The sequence below is a fragment of the Mastomys coucha genome, unplaced genomic scaffold, assembly GCF_008632895.1.
Source record: "Mastomys coucha isolate ucsf_1 unplaced genomic scaffold, UCSF_Mcou_1 pScaffold22, whole genome shotgun sequence".
Classification (NCBI taxonomy): Eukaryota; Metazoa; Chordata; class Mammalia; order Rodentia; family Muridae; genus Mastomys; species Mastomys coucha.
The window spans coordinates 234,021,228-234,039,452 of record NW_022196905.1 but is presented as its reverse complement, the minus strand read 5'-3'; the positions used below and the strand labels follow the sequence as shown (position 1 = coordinate 234,039,452).

The 18,225-nt window shown below is 44.7% G+C and overlaps 1 long non-coding RNA gene across 1 annotated transcript in view; it reads right to left on the bottom strand.

The window, feature by feature from the left end:
- LOC116069952 overlaps window positions 1–9,770 on the bottom strand; it is a 15,864-nt gene extending 6,094 nt beyond the window's left edge. Inside the window, exon 1 of the long non-coding RNA XR_004110226.1 lies at window positions 9,573–9,770. This is a non-coding gene — a long non-coding RNA (uncharacterized LOC116069952). The remainder of the gene's footprint in view (window positions 1–9,572) is intronic.
- Window positions 9,771–18,225: the final 8,455 nt, after the last annotated feature.

Here is an 18,225-nt window from a genome sequence, read left to right as displayed (position 1 = left end):
AAAAAAAAAAAAAAAAAGAGAACATATCCCATAGATTCAACTAGGCAGGACTCATGAGGCCTCACAGAACCTGAAATGGCAACCACAGAGCCTGCATGGGTCTGGACTAGGCCCTTTGCATACATGCTTTGGCTGTTTAGCTTGGGGGTTTTGTGGGACTCCTAACAGTGGGAGAGTGGAAGAGTCTCTGACTCTTTTGCCTGTTCTCAGGACCTTTTTCCTCCACTTGGGTTACTGTTTCCTGGTTGCCTTGTCCAGTTTTGAAATGAGATTTTGTGCCTAGTCCTATTGTATTTTGTCATGCCTCATTCAGTTGATACCACTGTGAGGCCTGCACATTTCTGAAGGAAAATGGGGAGGGGTTGTATAACTTTAATAGTAAGACTAAGGTTATTATGTGTAATTAAAAAAACTAATTCATAAGGGGAAATCTAGCCTTAGGCAAATCTTGTTTTATGAATCTGGCAGATGAGCTTAACACCACACCAGAAAGGCTCCCCTGAAAGTAAAATAGAACTCAATGGGAAGAAAGAACAAAATCTAGGTTAACAACTGTAATAAGTAATTTATATTTGTGTGTGTGTATGTGTGTGCATGTGTGCAACATGAAATAGTGAGAAGTTTGTAAAGATTTATTTTATATAAATATGTATATGTACACATACCACACACACACACACACACACACACTGTCACTGTCTTCAGACACACCAGAAGAGGACATTACAGATCCCATTACAGATGGTTGTGAGCACCATGTGGTTGCTGGGATTGAACTCAAACCTCTGGAAGAGCAGTTAGTGCTCTTAACTGCTGAGCCACCTCTCCAGCCCTAGAATGTGAGTTTTAAAAACCACTGACTTGTAGTTCGATAATGTTTTCCAAGTGGATTTCAGGCAGAAAGGGTTGGCGTGCTTCCCATGAAGCAGATACGGATCAAGTTCTGGCCAATGCTAGTTGTTTTCTAAGCTCTTGGGATTCAGGAAGTCAGATGGAACCTCAGGTTTGGGGAGCACTTAGTCCAGTGGGATAACCTGGGCTTCCTAGGAATATTGCTTTATTTGATGTAGTGAAGCCCAGCTGAGGGCAGACTGTAATTCAACACAATTGCTGTTCTTCTAAGAGGGGAATGAGGCAGGAGACTGAAGCTGCACAGCAGGAAGATGATAGAATGAGGAAGGAGAGGACCTAGTGAGCACAAAGGCAGAGAGCAGAGTGCTGCATCTAGAAGCTGAGGACTGCCAAGGTCAACCACGGACCCCAGAAGCTGCAAGGCACAAGGGAGGCTTTTCCTCTGGCACCTTCAGAGAAAGTGTGGCCCTATGACTGAATGAATACAGGACTGCAGAGGCCTTGGCTCCCTGTCTGAAAAGGAGGGGCCAGATGAATTAATTCTTTCCAAGCCCTACCTTGCTCAGCTTTGTACAGCAATAAATAAGAGCTGAGGAATCATTGACCCTTGAGAGCTTATTCTCAGTGTGTCCAAAGGCTGTGCATATACCACCTCTCTCAAGACACAAGCTGACCCTTCATCATCCCAGCAACGATGACAAAGGGAAATCCATCATAAATAAAGTCTTTGCGCTGAGGCAGCTCTTTTGTGCATAGGTCATAAGTGCCCTACTCAGGCACTAAAGCCCTCAGTTTCTGACTTGGAGGCTTTCGCCTCTGCATTATTTATCACACTGTCTCTAGCAGCCTCTTTCTTAACAGATGTGAGAGCTCCAAACTGCCCTCTTTTTCCATCTTCTAAGAGTGCAAAAGTGAGCTGGTGACGGAGACTGGTTGGGGCTTGTGTGGATACCCCAGCCTTTCACACTTAGTCAGAGAGTGTGAGCTTCAGGAGGAGTAAAAGTCAAGTCCAGCCACAGCAGCAAATCTGTGCCAACTATATGAGAACAGACTGAAGATGTAGATGCTCTGTTTATTTCTAGCTGAGCTAGCACTCTGAGGGCCCTAGACTTCCAGACCAACCAAATGCTTTCTCTTCCTGGATCACAGGGGCTAGAGGGGGCAAGTCACAATGGGATTTACACTTTTTTTTGTTTTTGGTTTTTTGAGACAGGGTTTCTCTGTGTAGCCCTGGTTGTCCTGGAACTCATTCTGTAGACCAGGCTGGCCTCGAACTCAGAGATCCACCTGCCTCTGCCTCCCAAGTGCTGGGATTAAAGGTGTGTGCCACCACTGCCTGGCAAGACAGTTCAGACAGCTGGGAGCCATCAAACAGTAGCTGGGATTTGAACCGGAGACCTTTGGATCCACAGTCAGTCCTCTTAACCACTGAGCCACTGCTCCAGCACAGGATTGACACTTGAGATGGTCATGGACCCTTAGAAGGCATCTGAAGGGAAGTGATCAGTACAGGCACTGTATGTAGGAGACAGTCACTGAGAAATAAGTTCCCCTTGAAGTGAGTGCTGTAGCCTGTGGTCTAGGCTCTGCTCCATCCATGTTGAAACCTACATACCTCATGAACAGAATTAATGCCCCTATAAAAGAGATTTGCTTTCATTTTTGCTGTAACCAAAAACCTAAGAAGTCACTTAAGGGTCAAGGTTTATTTGGGCTTACAGTTCTAAGGGCTACATCCCATCATGGTGGGGAAAGCATGGCAACAGGAGTTGAGAAGACTGTCACATAGCATCAGCAGTCAAGAAGCAGCAGGCAGGAAGTGGGGCAAGGTCACTGAACCTCAAGACCCCTCCCCAGTGCCTTACTTCCTTATACCTCTGGTTCCACAGTATTCCAACAGCACTACTAGCTAAGGACCTAGTGTTCAAACACATGAGCCGGTGGGGACATTTCAAATTCCTAACCCCTTCCACTGTGTGAGGAGGTATCAAGGAGGCTCCACTATGAACTAGGAAATGGGCCCTCACCAGATACCACATCTGCCAGCACCTTGACCTTGGACTTCTCAAGCCTCCAGAACTGAAAGAAGTAAATTCCTGTGGTTTATAATTTTTATTTATATTGAGGTTTTGTTTGTTTGGGTTTTTTGAGACAGTCTTGTAGCTCTGGCTATCTTGTAATTCATTCTTTAGACCAGGCTGGCCTTGAACTCAAGAGCTCTGCTTGCTTCTGCCTCCTGAATGCTAGGATTAAAGGCATGTGCCACCACACCTACTAGTTTATAATTTTTAAACTACATTTTTTTTTATCCACTTATGTGGATAGATGTGCCGCAATGCTTGCTTGTATGGACATCAGAGGACAACTTGCTGGAGTCAGTTCTCTCCCTCACGAAATGGGGCCTGGAGTTGTTGGACTTGACAGCAAGCTCTTGGACCCTCCTAGCCCTATCTCACTGGCTGAACTGTGTTTATAAGCCACCAGCCTGTAATGTTTTACGATTGCAGTCTGAACGAATTTAAGAAACCCCCCAATTTCATCTCTCTCCCCACCCTCTCTGCATTCACTTCTTGTTGCAGCTGTAACAAGTTACCACAAATTAGGTAGATTAAAAACAACAGCGTCACAGTCCTGGAGGTCAGAAGCCCCAATCTTCAAGAAGCCAGAGGCTGTAGGCACCCAGCCAGGCCCCTGTGGTACAGAATGTCCCTCCTCCTCCACAGAATCTGGCAGCCCTTCTTGGTAGTTTCTGCATATCCTCCCTTTGGGCACCACACCCACACCCACACTCAATGGGTGATCAGGTACATATCACCAAGGGAAGCCACACATGGAAGTGCTGAGAAAGATGCAGAAGAACTTCGTCATGCTAGGGCTGGGCTTTGGCCCCTATTTCAACAGGTAGGTACATCTACCTGCCTCAACTCTGCCCATGTCACCTCCACTCATTTTGACCATTTCAATTCTGCCTCTCATTGTTCACAGCCCCCCTGGTAAATGCTAGCTTATTCAAGGCCCTGGTTCTAGCTCCAGGACCTGAGTGGAGATTCCAGACACTCAGCCATGACGGTACCTACGTGCACCTGTTGCTGCTGCTGCTGGTGGTTAGTCTATACTCCAGCCCCAAGCTGCCTCTCTCACTCACTCATCTCTGGGGTTGGGGAAGGCACAGGAAGAAGATGCACATTCAGAAACCCTTCCTCATCTCAGTCCCAGATGCTTGAGGGTTACGGTCTCATGCTGTCTGTGACACAACCCAGGGACTAACAAAACAAGCTGTGTCTTCTGATTTACCCCTGTCCTTTTGCTGTCCTACGGAAAGGAAGAATGGACGTGAGGAGCTGGATAGTTTCATTTTACTGGGGAAACAGGAATGCCAGGTTTTCCGGAGGACGGTGTCAGTTGCCCCTTCTTTTTAGGGCTCTTAAACAGAATAAACACGGGGAGACGTGCCCTCTGGTTGTCCTGTGTCCTTGAGCGCTTGCTGTGTCTTTCCTAGGGCTGAAGTTAGAAAACTCCAAACAGCTCCTGGAGCAGGTTGGTTCAGCCATCCGGGCTCTCAGTGGCCTGGCTTCACCCCAGGACTCTCCTGCCTCCCTGTCCTCTCACAGGTCCCCCCACAGGCCAGCATGGCCCCAGGCCCTTTGGACCTGTTATTCCTTCCACCTGGAGCACTTCCCCTCCAAGTGAGCCCATATTCTTGACCTCCTTGATGGCTTTGCTCTAATGGAGTCTTCAAAGGAGAGGTCCTGACTATTCTCTTGTAACTGCAGCCACCACCCTGTCCCAGCCACCCCTCCTAACCTGCCTTGGTTTTCCCTCCAGCACTGGCCACCTTATGGGTCACTTATTGACTTTGCGTACTGCCTTCCCTTTCCAGCGAAGGTTCCGAGGAGACAGGGGCTCAGGCTGGGTGGTAGGTAGCACTTGCCTAGCACTGCGGGGCTGCCTTTCATCCTTAGCACTGAGAAAATTAAAGTAGACCGAGACTCCATAAGGACAGCTTCACCCCTTTCGTTACCATTGTGAATCCAGACCTAGGAGATTACTGGATCTAAGTCTTCAGGGAGAAAGTTTATAACATATGTCCAAAATCATATAAGTATGCTATCAATTTACTCTTGCTATTTCTGCCTCAAGGAATTTATCCCTCAGAAGCAATGAGTGTTAGAAATGTTACAAAGGCAAAAAGGCTGGAAATAATGAGAGCTGACGCTTAATTACCACTTATCCCATGCCAGCCTCCCTTTCACACGTTTTCTGCATATGAACACATTTAACTTTACAACAACCCTGAAACCTCTTATTAATGTCTGTTTTTGTTTTTTTGTTTTTTTCCAACTGCAGAAATAGGCAAAGGGATTGGAGCCAGGACTGAAGACCTGGGTCTGATCAAGAGAGTAGGCTTGCCCAGCATGGCAGCTCACACCTGTAATCACAGCATTTCTGGACTGCTGTGAGTTTGAAGTCAGCATGGACAACATAGGAAGGCTCTGTCTTAAAACAAACACCCCAGTTGGCACAAGTTCACACGTTCTGTGGGTCAAATACGCTGTGTGTTGTCTCCGCAAGCTTCAGTACAACTGTGATGAAGTGATGATATAGAAAAGAGAGTATGTCCCTCTATATCTTGTGTGTGTACTCTGAAATCATATCCCCCAAATTACATTTACCATGTTGATAGATATTGCTGGGAAGAAGCCAGCATTATCAAACTCCAGAGACAACCAGGAACCAGGATTGCAGAAGACAAAAGCACATGAGTTCTCAGTGCTGCCCTCTGTTGGTTTTGATAAGCCCAGAAAGGACTCAATGTTGCCTTCTGTAGTCTTTAAAAATCACTAAGAAGCTATCTTTTAGCATTTCTACTTATTTAATGTGTGTTTAACCTACATGTGTATTTGTGCACCATGACCAGAAGAGTTCATAAGATCCCCTGGAACTGGAGTTGGAGACAGTGAGCCTCCATGTGAGTGCTAGGAATGGAACCTAGATCCTCTTGAAGGGCTGTGTTCTGAACTGGGCCCTCTCTCTAGTCCCCTTTAAAATAATTTTTAAAAGCTTCCTTCTTTCCACATAAGCTTCCTCTTTTTGTTCCAAATTATGTTGGGAGCCTAGGCTGTCAAGATGGAAGAACTGTTAATGTCTTGAAAAATCTTTGTGATATATATTAACTGCAAAAGGTCAGTTACTAAAGAGAATTACATTACATTTGGCTCTATTTAAAGACTCAGTACACTATGCGTTAGCAGTTGTTATTTCAAGATAATGAAATCACTGGAGGTCTCGGGCCTCAACTGGCTGTATAGCTGAGGATGGATGACCTTGTGCACTCCTAATGCCCCTCCCTCTATCCGTTTGTGTTATAGGTATGTACCCCATACTGGCTTTCAATTTTACATGCTTAAAAATGTCTGGTCTTTGTGTTCTTCACATATTTTTAAGAAAATGAATTACTTTTGTAACTAAAGGAACTTGTTTTAGCAGAAACAGCTGGCCCCTTGGGAAGAACCTTTGTAGCAGCCATCCAAATATTATGCGAGCATCCTTTGAGCATCAGTTCTATTTCCAAAGGTGTGTTCTACAGAAAGCCTTGCATGTGAATCTACTGTAAGTCCAGCAACAGTTACTGTAGTGTGGAAATGTATGCAGAGTCCAAACCATTCATAGAAGGTGAAGGTACAGTAAGATAACCTTACCATGACAAACCCTGCAGTTATTTTAATCAAATCCAAACAAGGTAGTGAGATCTCTGAGTAGACATATCCAGGCTCCAACACAGGCAATGGGCTTGAGTGAAAGCACAAAGGCACTGGAAGGAAGTGACACTCCCTTCAGGAAGGCACTAAGAGCCTAGTGTCCGGTGTAGGAGGTGGTGACAAAGGGGCCTCTTGCTCTGGATTTTTGAGATACTTTTTAAGTCTGTATATGAAGAAATAAATATCATTTACATAACCAATCTAAAGTATGCAGTACAAGTATAATATAGTTTTAAAATAAGAAAGCCACCCTTGGGGTTGGGGTATAGTTCAGTAAGGGAGCTCTTGTTTAGCCTGTGTAAGATGGTTCACAGGACCGGAAAACCAGACCCAAATTCCAAAATGCCCCCTCATTGGGCTGCAAAGGAGCTTACTTATCTGGGCCACAGGCTCAGTCCCTCATGAGAGGACATTGGTATGTAAACACTGTGCGACTTTATGGCACACTGCATTAATGAATCCCAAACAACAGTAACTGTGAGGAACAGCAATCAAGTGAGACATGCCTGTAACCCTAGTCCTCAGGGAAGGCACGATTGTGAGTTCCAGGTCTGCCATGGCTACAAAGTAAGACCCTATCTGTTAGCATTTCTTCTAGGCTCTGCCCCACAGTTACCTGGCAACAGCCAGGTATGCCTGACTCTCTCTCTCTCTCTCTCTCTCTCTCTCTCTCTTGGTTTTTCGAGACAGGGTTTCTCTGTGTAGCCCTGGCTGTCCTGGAACTCACTCTGTAGACCAGGCTGGCCTTGAACTCAGAAATCCACCTGCCTCTGCCTCCCAAGTGCTGGGATTAAAGGTGTGCTCCACCGCCGCCCGGCTCTTTGACTCACTCTCGTTCTTCCTCTCTTCTCTTGATCTCTTCCTCTCTTCCCCCTTCTCCTCTGTCTCCCTTTTCCCCATTTCTCTCTCTCCCTCTCTCCATGTGCTCATGGCCAGCCTGTAGCCTTCTTCCTTCTTCTCCTCCTCTTCCTCCTCCTCTTCCCTCTCTCTCTCTCTCTCTCTCTCTCTCTCTCTCTCTCCTAACCTCTCAACTCCCATCCCCATGCCCTAAATAAATTCTTATTCTATACTGTACCTCAGAGGGAAGGGATGGCTGGTACCTCAGGGGGAAGGGCTGCTTCAGCATGGGTCTACAGAGCCATCACCCACCCCCTGCACCATATCGTGCCTCCGCCAAACATATCCCTGGCTTCTTTTTCTTTTTATAAAACACAACACTATCAATCAATCATTCGAGAAAACAAGTCAGGTGGGAAACCAATTGCTTCTAGGCTGCCTGCCAGACAAGAGTATGCCCAAGATAAGGAAGCAGGAGGGTAGGGTCAGGAGTAACTTTGCCAGTCAAGTAAGTAGATGGTCTGACCCTGGCCCAGACCAGTTCTCCCTGGGGCTTTATTGCTCATTCTGAAGTTACAGGTCTCCTCAGAGCACTTTTTAAAAAGTGCAGCAATGGTCTCCATTTTTAACAGTGTGGAAAATGAGGAACAGTGGCTCACCCCTAAATCATGCACCAGTAAAATGGCAAATCTGGGATTTGAACCTGGGTGCTCTCAGGCCAGATACTTGTCCCTCCTTGAGAAATGATTCATGAAGGAGACTAACACTGACACTCCTGTCATCTTTTGAAGATTCAAGCTGGCCTGAGGGGCAGCAGAGTCCACACCCTACAGTGCAGAGGAGCACCACCCAGAAGTTCTCAACTGTGACGGGTGACCAGCTGGAGGTGGTTCCTCTGTGACTCTATGCAGTCAATCACCTCCTGGGTTTTGTTGATGCCCTCAAATACTGAATCTTTACCCATACCTCTGTATATATGTAACTTCCAACCATGCCACCGTGGAAATGAATTTCTAGCCAGTATCTCTGGCTGCAGAAAAACAGGAGACTTGAAGCCTATTTAGTTCTATTTTTACTAAAACCCCATTAACGGGTTTCTATTAGAACAATTGAAGTGTCAAGGCCTGTTGTTCTGCAGGCTGTGAAGGAGGGCTGCATTGTGAGCTACTGAAGGCACAGAACTGTTTTCAAAGACTCCACCCTCCCCACCCCCCAGGGGGGTGAGTTTAAGCCCCAAGGTAGGTTTTCTTAGCAGCTGATTTGATAACACCCTCTGCAGCTGGTCTGGATATAACTGTGGCTGAAATAACCTTATTTCCCTTCTCCTCCTGATTTGCTCAAAATTGGTTGAAAGGCTTCAACCTGCTTCAGGGAATGAATGTAAATTTCACTCACACCTTGCCAGGCATACAGAAGCTAAGTGTGAAATTTTCCAGAGCTGTGGAGACCCAGTCCTGTCTCTACTTTTTACACCTTAAGATCAGCTCAACCCATGTGAGCCAGGGACTGTCTTTATTCTGTGGTGATTGCCCCACCACATGAATATATGTATCTTGACTGCAAGCACATTTGTAGTGAAGGATCTTGCAACCCTGATTCCATGGAGCATCTTCTGTTTAACAGGCTGTGTGCTCCAGGCAGCCAGGAGGTCTGGGTCAAAGCACTAGAATTTGTAGTTCCAGAATATTCATGATGACACAGGGTCCTGTCTTTTCTGTTTATCCCTCAGGGATCTAGCTCTGTGGCCTTCCACTACCTCAGGTGTCACTGTTACCCACACCTCTGCTACTTAGGCCCACTTTTGCCTCTTCTCAAGAACAGGCCATACCACAGGCTCTCCATTTTCTTGTTCCAGAACCAGACACTGTGCTCTTTCTGTCTGGCATATCTCCCGTTGGGACTTTGCACACAGCCAGCTCTGTATCTTCCCTCGAGGGTTGCTTCCTTGAATCCATCGTATAAAAAAATGTCTCCAGCTGTTTGCCTTCGCACATACTTTAATTCACTTCATATATCTCACTGCAGTCTGGTTTACCATCTTTCTTCATCCCACAGAATGCAAACTGCACAAGGGCAGGAGGGATGGCCAGCTACCCATTCCCCACCTGCGAAGCCCACACTTACCGCTGGCACAAGGCAGAGGCCTCTTCCTGGAAGGATGGCTAGATGGATGAGTGACTGAATAGGACCCACTTCCGTTCCCAGCAGAATTCATGCAAGATGCCAGAAACCGGTGAGCCCTGCATGCCTCTCAGGAAGCTAGCTGAGTCTGGGCTCTTCTTTCTCTGTACAATGGTCCTCACAACAGTGAGTCTTTCTCACTGCGTTGGGACTAGGGAGTGAGCATGGAGGCAGAGGTAGGCAGGGGAGTTGTAGCAACAGCCAGGACTGCAGATTAGACATAGACAATCAAATCCAGAGGTTCCCCCGTGTTCTTCTGCCAATTGAGATATTCGGATTGAATGGACCATAGATCCCAGAGGTAAAATGCCATACAAAGTAACATTTCCAAAATAGCAATGCGCAATCTCAGGAATAAGCTTGAATTGTCAACAGTATGAGCAGTGTTCTGAAACAGAAAGTGGAGTCTTTTTTTATACTGCAGGTAATGGTTATGAGATGGGTGTAGTTTGGGCCAGGATTTCCATTCTTAAGAATGACAGTGTGGTGTTCCCTGTAGAAGGAACCAAGACAGAACACCAAGAATTCTGCAAGAGATGCTTGGTGGTGTCATGAGAAAGGGTTGCCCTGGCCTGATTCTATTGCTAACTGCCCAGTACATAGGCCCATCTAGCTGTCAGCTAAATCAAGCCCTAGCTACTGTCAAGACATCTGACATTCACTCAACCTCCTGGTTTAAACAGCAACTTACATCTTGGGGTTGTTGTAAAAGAAAACATATTTATAGCAGTTAAAGCAATGCCAGACCCAGAATAAGCTCTCAATAAATAGTAGCCATTATTAGTATCACTTATAACTCTTTGTATCTCTCCTCCTTTCTTCTCCCTCTTCCTTAAAGTAGTTCTTAAAGAAACTTTTCTGTTCATCCAAAGATAAGACAGAAAATTAAAAGATAAGCTACAAGCCAGGCCTGCAGTGGCAGGTATACAATCTAAGCAACTTGGGAGGCTGAGGCAGGAAGATTCCAGTTCAAGGCCAGCCTGGGCTCCACAAGTGAAAACCTATCTCAAAAAGACAAAGTGACAAAAATGTTAATTTTGTGTTAGGTCTTTACTGTAAGCTTTTTTTGGTTGTTGTTTAATTAGTTAACCAACTAACTAACTAATAGGGTCTCTTGTAGCCTGGGCTATTACTAACTATGTAATAGAAAATGATGTTGACCTTCTTATCTTTCTGCCTCCACTTTCCAAGTTCTGGGAATACGGGTATTTATCACCATGCCCGGTTTTATGCTGGGATTTAAACACAGGGCTTTGTGCATCTTAAACAAGAGGTCTCCAAATGGGTAAGCATCTTGATGTTTTAAATGAGCAAAGCTCTCTGGCAGGGCAGAACTGTTATGAGCTTTACCTTCTCTCTGACAGACCTGACAGACTCTGCTTTTATGGCTGCTATTCTAAAGGGGACTGTCAGCTAAGAAACCCTTTTGACAAAATGGTCACTCTACTGTCACTCTGAGGAGAGACCACTCCTGCTGCTGAACCCCCAACCACTGCTTCAGGAGGCCTTGCAGCAGTCACAACAACTTCAGGCAACCTGCACCAGCCCTGGAAGGCTCTACTCCAGGTAGACTAAGCCTTGATGAGCTTCAGATGACTCTGTTCACCCTCTGGGAACAGGAAGGGGAACACCTCCCCAGTGACTCAAGCCTTCGATTGGTGAAATGCAAGGTTTGTGATTGATCCTTGTGAGAGCTGAGCGACCGTGGGGTTAGGAAACACACAAGGGCAAGGTGGTAGCTGGCAGCTTCTTCCGACTACATAAACCAGAGTTGCTGCTTGTGTGTTAGACAGGAAATGTCCGGCACATGCTCCGCTCCTGTGCTTGAAGACTTGGCCCCCTGTCGGTAGTGCGGCTTTGGGAAGTTGTGGTCCCTTTTGCACATAGGGACTAGCAGGCAGGTGAGCCCTGAACATTATACCCCAGCTCTACTTGTAGTCTTCCTCTCTGCTTCTAGATTTACCAAGAAGCAAGGAAGCTCTGTTGCACACTCCCACTGCCAAACTTCCACTGTGCCTTCTTCACCATGAGGAAAGCCCACGCAAGCCCTTCCTCCATTAACTTGCTCCTTTCCCAGCTAGAGAGATGGTTCTGCTGTTAAAGCTACTTGTTGCCTTCCTTTTGTTTAGCTTCTTTGGGTCTGTGGAGTGTACATGGTACCTGTATTTTATGGCTAACGTCCACTTATAAGTGAGCACCTACCATGCATGTCCTTTTGGGCCTGGGTTACCTCACTCAGGATGATATTCTCAAGATCAATCCATTTGCCTGTAAAATTCATAATGTCTTTGTTTTTCATTTTGTTTTGGAGACAGGGTTTCTCTGTGGAGCCCTGGCTGTCCTGGAACTCACTCTGTAGACTCAGAAATCTGCCTGCCTCAGCCTCCCAAGTGCTGGGATTAAAGGCATGTGCCACCACTGCCTGGCTGATGTCTTTGTTTTTCATAGCTGAATAGTATTCCAGTGTGTAGTGGTATCACATATTCTTTATCTATTCTTCAGTTGAGGGACATCTAGGTTGTTTCCAGTTTCTGGCTTGGAAGGGAGGATAAAATAGTCATAAGAGGCAGATGGAATGAGGGACCTAGGTGGGAGAGGGGATAGGAGAGGAATGGGGGGTGGTATTCAGGATCAGATGTGGCAGGGGACAGGAGGGACGGCCAGATGGTCATGAGAATGATGGAAATCTGCAGCACAGAGGAGATAGCTGAGGAGTTTTGAAGAATCAGCAGGAACTGAGGGCCCCCACACCCAAAGCTCAGAACTGTCACCAGCAAGAGGCAACTAGAAGACAGAAGTGCGTGGAGTCCTAAAGGGCCTGATACTCTAGCTGAACTTCATCCTGACACTGAACTGGTCCAATAATTGAACTTTAACACTACAGAGGCAGCTCAGGAGTTCCAGAGAGTGAACAAAGGAGCAGAGACTGTGGTAAAGAGGCTAGAAAGAGCCACAGGTTGGGGGTGGAGATTAGGACAGCAGGCCCTTTTCTGAATTGAGAGCTGCCAAGGTTTCAAGGGCTAGAGTTCCCAGCACACAAAAGCTTGTGAGTTGGAACTCCAGTCTCAGGATGCTGATACTCTTAAAGCAACAAACTTCTGCCTGAGCTCTAAGAGCAAGACACCTCCAGCTTCCAAAGCCTGACAATATAAGCCATAAGCCTATGGCCGTCAAAACCCAGCCCTGAGCCTCTGGAACTTGGCTAGTAAAGCAGAGGGAGCTGCTCTTTATGTAGCTTTCATTCTTATCTAGACAGAGCAAAAGAACTCCCAGCCCACCATCTGGGACACATGTGGGAGTATGTTATTTTCATAGACTTTAACACCAAGCTAAACTATACATCAGATAGAAGCATCAAAGAGAAACATAAAATCCAGAAGAATGCTTCCCCTGGAGGTGGGGTAACAGGCAATTGCAGGAGGATATGATTGTCTTAGAAAGGAGTGGAAGTTTATGGAGATCCACTGTATTATGTCATAGCATACAAATGAGTTACATATATTCTTTTGTATGTATCCAACACAAAGAAAAACCTACTATTTTCTCCTTTGCTACAGGGTAGCCCAAGTTGGCCTTGAACTTAAAGACCTCCAGCTTCAGCTTCCAGAATGCTGGGATTAGAGACATGCATTTTCACCAGTCTGGACTCATTCTTCCCCAGGACCATTCAGATCTCAGTCTGGGAAGGGTTAAAGCCTCCCCAGCTTCCATCATCCTGTCCCCCACACATTAGTTCTTTTTGAGTTCTTAGTGTCACGACCCTCTTGATGGCCTGAAGATAGAACCCTCTTCTCAGGAGACTGACATGGTAGCGGTGTGGGACCTGCAGGGGCCTTGCCATACCACTAGGATGACAGGGAGGAGGTTGGTATGTGTGAGCTATAATTACAGTGATCCATTCTTCCCCATTTAGCTCAGCAGAACACTTTGTTTTCTCTACAGATACTATAACCCAAGGCAAATGATTTTTATATGGTTTGTTTTATTTGAAGTTGGCAGAAAAGCCTCTGAAATCACAATGGTCTATGGAAATAACGGTATCTCAATGAAATAAGGTCTTACATTTTTATTCGCTTTTTAAAAAGCCTTAAAAAAATCAGAGGGCTTATCACGGGAGGCCATACACCAACACAGCTTGTCCTTGGCATGTGGCTCTTTTCGTCACTAAAAACCTTTGGAATGATTTGAGGAATTTAGTGGGTGAAAACCACTGAAAAGTCAATCAAGGCCTGTGTTAGCTTCAAACCTGAGAAAATATTTCCTGGACTGGTCCATTCCTTGAAAAGAAGCATACTATTTAAATGCTTTTGGACTCAAAAAGAACTAATGTATGGAGGACATGATGGGAGTTATGAAGAATTTAACTCTTCCCAAACAGAGTTGTATTTTGGATTGAAAAATATGAATGGAGGATGTGGGGTCACAGCTCACAAGTGATCACTTGCTTAGCATTTATGAGGCTCTGGGTTCAGTCCTCAGCAAAAGTCTTGGCACATGAAGTGCAGAGATGTCAGGGTTCTTTGAACGTTTAAAAACTGTTCTGCTCTTGAACAGAGAGATCATTCTCCAACCCTCAAAACAATTCCCCACATTTTTCCTTCACACCTTTGTTACCCTTGGATCTGTTTCTTAGCTACACATTCATTCTTTTGTGTCCAAAGAAAATATCCCCATGCTAGTTTTAGTTCTTCATGCAAATGCGAAGACAATGAAGCTAGCTTTTTTTTCCCAAGGATGAAACTAGGGCTGAAGTTGTCATGTGGGTTTGGAACTCTTTTTTTTTTTTTTTTTTTTTTTTTTTTTTTTAATTAGCCATGGGTGGGAGTTAGCAGGATTTAGATGTCTGTTCTGAGTTCTGAAACAAGTGACTCCCAGGCACTATTTTCAGAGCTGTGCCGACACTTGTTAATACCATTGGTATATACAATCGTGCTCATTCTAAACTCATTTAGACAAAAGGACAATTATTGAGAAGCCAGAAGAGAAAGGGAGAGGCAATTAAGTTACTTATTGTTGGAAAGAGAATGCTAGAAATTTTAAATAGAATCAGAGATATTCTTTTCTGTCAGATGTATGCACTAGAGGTTAAAGTAAAAAATATTTTTCACCTTCACACTGAATTCACTAGCTAGTTCTGTAAGTTAATAGGGTCAGTTGGCCTGCATACCCTCCCTCCCCCACTTCATGCGATGAAACTACTCTAGTAAGCTGAACTTCCAAAATATAGATACAATGTTGATGCTATTTTACCTAGTGAAACAGGATTTCTGGATTAGATTCTGAAATAGGAAAGGATATGAGTGGAATACTTGGTGAAATATGCATAAAGCCTGTGGCTTAACATACTGTACCAATGTTAATATCTTTGTTTGAAAATGTACCATGATTAAAGATGTTATTCTTTCTCATCTTTATGTATCAGATGTATTCCAGAAGAATACAGGAAGACTCTTCTGTCCTATGTTTATGATTGTTCTGCAAATCCAAAATTATTTCCAAATACTGAAATGATGACCTTTAGTTGTTCTGACTCTGATTTTGGAAAAGCAGGCAGGAGGCCAGAAAGGACCTTGTACCTTTTTTCAAATGAGAAGGCAAGCAATGGGACAGTGGAGCTAACAGCAGCATCAGGGAGACCAGCCCAGCACTGCTGCCGGACTATATGGAGTTTCTTCCTGAGACCATCAACGAAATGAAGCTGGGTCCTTGACCAGGCACACAAAAGAATTTCAGGATGAGTCAGAGTGAAGCAAAGTCAGTGAGTTTATTTATTTATTTTAAAGATTTATTTATTTATTTTATGTGAGTACACTGTAGTTATCTTCAGACACTCCAGAAGAGGGCATCAGGTCTCATTATGGATGGTTGTGAGCCACTATGTGGTTGCTGGGATTTGAACTCAGGACCTTTGGAAGAGCAGTCAGTGTTCTTACCTGCTTAGCCATCTCTCCAGCCCCAGTCAGTGAATTTATTAAGTGGAGATAAGTAATAACAGTGCATGCTTAGTGAGTGTGGACATTTTAGAGAGCAACTCCTAAGAAAATGACATTAGTATGTATCCTAGACACGGAGCAGACTCCTGAGACAGAAAAGGACAATACACACCTAATACATGGGTAAGCTTGCAAGAAAGTCACGTTTAGGTATCTATAATTCTGTGGCTTTTGAAGTTACATTACTCAAAGGGCATAGGATAATTTAACCAAGATTTGAAGATTAAACAATGTTCTAAAAACAAATACAACACTACAAGCTAGTTAATTTTTTTCAAGCATTGTCTTTTTGTAAAAGAAACTATAAGGTAGTTTTGAGGTTTTTTTGGGTTTTTTTTTTTTTTTGGTTGCTATTTTATTTACTTTTTAAAATACCCTTGTCTGAGGTTCTTAGAAAAGAGAATATATTATCTCTGTAGGCAGTCTTCAAAGCAAATTTGCCGGTTGTACCTTAGTTCTTAAATCTCACTGGACAAAGTACTTCAACCAAACTCCAAGATTAGAGACTCCTTTTCAGAGACTCCTTTTTCTTGCATGCCCTTAAATTTCCTTCTCTCCCTGTCCTGTCTTCTGGGCTGGGCAGAGGATGCTGCTACTTGCTAAGCAAACTGGTTTGGACTGTCTGCTTCATTAACTATGCAGACAAGCAGAAAGCTAGGGAAAAAATCCATGAAATGCTCAAACCAAAGAAGGCCCAGCCCACAGCTCCATTGTCATTTGCTCTCAGTAAGATGGTGTTGCTTCAGTGTGACATGCCCCATGTCTCTGCACTCTTGGTCCCCATCTGATGGCACTGTTTTGAGACATTGTGAAATCTCCGGGCCATAGAGACTCACTGGAGAAAGCGGGTAAATGAGGGCTGGTCTTGTGCTTTAATGCCAGGCTCTACTTCCTGTCCTGCTGCTAGGAAGAGATGAGTTCCATCTGCACGTCCCCATGACCACAGAGCAGCCTGCTGTCATGTCTGCACCCACTCTTCTCAAAATGTGAGTCGAAATAAACCTTCATAGCAAGGGGAAATCAGTACAGAGACTCTGCCGAGGGGCCTTTGTTCACGGCACATTTTATCCACTACTATTAATAAGGGGAGATCGTTCAAGAGGGCAGCATCAACAATTTGCAATGGAATTCCAACTTGTAGAGACTGTAGTGGTTTCAATGAAGATAGCCCTCACAGGTTGATAAGAACAGCACTCTTAGGAGGTGTGGCTTTGTTGGAAGAAGTGTGTTACTAGGGGCAGGCTTTGAGGTTTCAAAAGCTCAAGGGAGGTCCAATGTCATTCTTCCTGCTGCCTGTAGATTCAGATGGTCAACTCTCTCAGCCCCTTCCCTGGCATTATCTGCCTGCATGGCACCATGCTTCCTGCCATGATGACAATGGACTAACCTTTGAACCATACGCCAGCCCCAATTTAATGTTCTCCTTTATAAGAGTTGCCATGGTAACAGTGTCTCTTCACCACAGCAATACAACCTGAAGACAAGGACCTTTCTTTAGGTGTAGAGACATGGTTCTTAACCTTTCTAACGCTGTGACCCTCTAATGCTGTTCCTCATGTTGTATCGACCCCCAACCATAAAATCAGTTCATCGCTAGTTCAGAACGCTAATTTTGGTAGTTATGAATTGTAAGTATCTGATATGCAGGATATCTATGACCCCTGTGAAAGGGTCATGCAACCCCCAAAGGAGTTGTAATCTTCAAGTTGAGAACTGCTGGTTTAGAGAAATTCATCTTTCTATGAGTATGTTTGTGTGTTTATGGGCATATGGGTACATGTATATATGTGCATGTTAAGTATGAAAACCAGAGAATAAACTCTAGTGTCATTCCTCAGGTACTGTCTACCTCTTTTGAGTGCCCCACTGGCATATACCTTGCTAAGCAGGCAAGGCTGTCTACTGGATCTCTGCCTCCCCAGGACTATTAAGTGCCCAGATATTATGCCTGATATTTTCACATAGCTCTGGGGATCAAACTCAGGTCCTCCTGTTTGCTAGGCAAGCACTTTACTATCTTCCCAGTCCCACTGTTTAGAAAACTATATGTGTACTCTGTTAAAAAGTTTACTAGATAACAGATTTTGACATTGTGGTACATGGAATAATTTTTATTACATCTTTAAATTTCTTAAGATGTATTTTTGCGTGTATGCACATGCATGTGCTTTGGTGCATAAGGTTAGAGGGTAATCAAAGGGAAGCGTTCTCTTCTTCCACCATGCAGATCCTGGGAATTAGGCTCATGTTGTCAGGCTGGGCAGCAAGCACTGTCACCCAATCATTTCATAATCATAGCCTACATTTTGCTCTAGGAGGTCCTTGATGTCCAGTTTCCTCCTCAACCCAAAAATACCCACTTCCAGAAACACACATACGGTTTCCAAACTTTTGTTTGCTTGCGAAGGTCAATCTTGGCATGACACACCATTGCTTCAAGAATACAGATAAAAAGCTCTCTTGAGGTTCCTCAAAGGATGGTGATGGAACAAGAAATTACATGTAGAATTTCTTTTAATAGATCTAAGGGCTAAACCCGGGCCTCCTGTCTGCTAGGCATGAGCTACATTTCTACAGCTCTCGAACCAACTCCCCCCCCCCCC